Source organism: Myotis davidii, unplaced genomic scaffold (assembly GCF_000327345.1).
Source record: "Myotis davidii unplaced genomic scaffold, ASM32734v1 scaffold269, whole genome shotgun sequence".
NCBI classification, from domain to species: Eukaryota; Metazoa; Chordata; class Mammalia; order Chiroptera; family Vespertilionidae; genus Myotis; species Myotis davidii.
In genome coordinates, this window is record NW_006383008.1 from 6,522,630 (window position 1) to 6,524,341 (window position 1,712).

Here is a 1,712-nt window from a genome sequence, read left to right on the forward strand (position 1 = left end):
AGTTTTGGTTTGTTGTTCTTGCAATTTGGCCAGACCATTCAAGATCATTATCTTAGCTTCCTACCACAGCAATCTTACCCAAGAGCCTTTCCCTTTTGCATTCTGTAGTGAAAGCAACCGAATTTCCAGAACATGAGACCAAAAGATACATTTACATTCATAAAGTTCTTTTCTTTCGAAACACTTCAGCTTTAGCAGTGTTCTGTTACTTGTTTCCTAGCTACTAGGGCCAGAGGCCTTTGTGTCTTACTTGCTATGTTAGCCTTGACCTGGGAAATAAAGCTTTAAAGGGAAGCTGAAAATTAGCATTGTGTACCCCGAGAAGGAGTATAGCTGCCAAGAAGGACTCCTTGTGGTTAAGTGGGCCCAAATTCATAACCAGAGGCTAGCAGCCATTGCTGATGGAGGCCTTTCACATGTACTGCATCTCAGGGAAAAGTCACAGACTGAGCTACCAAGCCTCCTGCGCTGTATTTCTGCCATCCGGCTCTTACAAAGGAGTTCTTGAAATCATCTTTCAACCAATGGGCTGAGATCTGCCCCTTCCAGTCAGAACTGTGCAACCATATCCTCATCTGTATCTGCACTGACCAATTGTAATACCTGATTCTGACCAATCAGGACCATAATATTTGGACCAATCAGAACTGTATGATTTGGATTACTCATTTGCATAGAAATGGACCAATCAGAACCAGGGCAGGCACTTGTTCTGTAAAAGATGGCCTCCCCTTTGTCTATGGGGAGTGGACTTTCGGTTTCCTCCGGAGGCTACATTCCTCTGGTTTGCAGATTCTTCACTCGAATAAAGGTTCTATTTTTGCACCTCGGGTTGGGGACATTTGTGGACAGAATTTCGTTCAAATTTTGTCAGTCTTGCCTCTTTCACACTTTTAGATGGATTTTTGTTTTTTAATTTTTGTCTTGCCATCACCTCAACATTTGGGATTTTTAGTGCTCATCCTTCCCTGTTACTCTTTTTACCCTTGTGTCTTGCTGCCTAGTAGAGTTCCTTTTCTGGGTGTCTTTTTCTTTTCCCTGTCTTGCATTTTTTTTTCTCTGTTTGTTCTCTTAGATTCTGTTGGCTCCTGCCTGCATGCCCACACATTTCTCACCCCGTTTTTGGACAGATCTGGACATGGGCACACACATGCACTCACTATAGAAACATACATGTGCACCCAGACGATGCCCCTCTCTGACCCCCGTCTCTTGCTCATGGAGATACCCCCATAACAGCTTCAGCTGCTACTGTTGCCATCCCCGCCAGCAGCCAGTTGCTAGAAGGGGTCATTGAGGTGGGCAAGAAACCAGAAGGAAAGTCGGACTAGCTTCTGGCCTGAGACTCAGAATGCATCCTCAGAAGGAGGCTGGATTCTGCGGAACCAGGGAAAGGCCCAAGCGAGGCCTGGCTTCAGAGGCCAGCTTGGGGAGGAGGCTGAGCTCAGGGATAGCAGCAAAGGAAGACAAGGTGTTGAGGTGGTTCTGCCATCCAGCCTGGAGTTGGAGGCCCTGACTTGGTCAGAAATGCATTTGGATGGCATGGGGGGGGGGGTTAAGGAGAAATTTGGGGGAGAAGGAGGCTCAGGACCTAGAGTGGGAAAGAGGAATAGGGTCTTTGAACTGCCCTCTGGATATTAAAATGTTCCAACAGCCTGGTAGGTCCATGTGAACAGGTGAGAGAACCCACAGGACACAGTGAGGGGTGACTC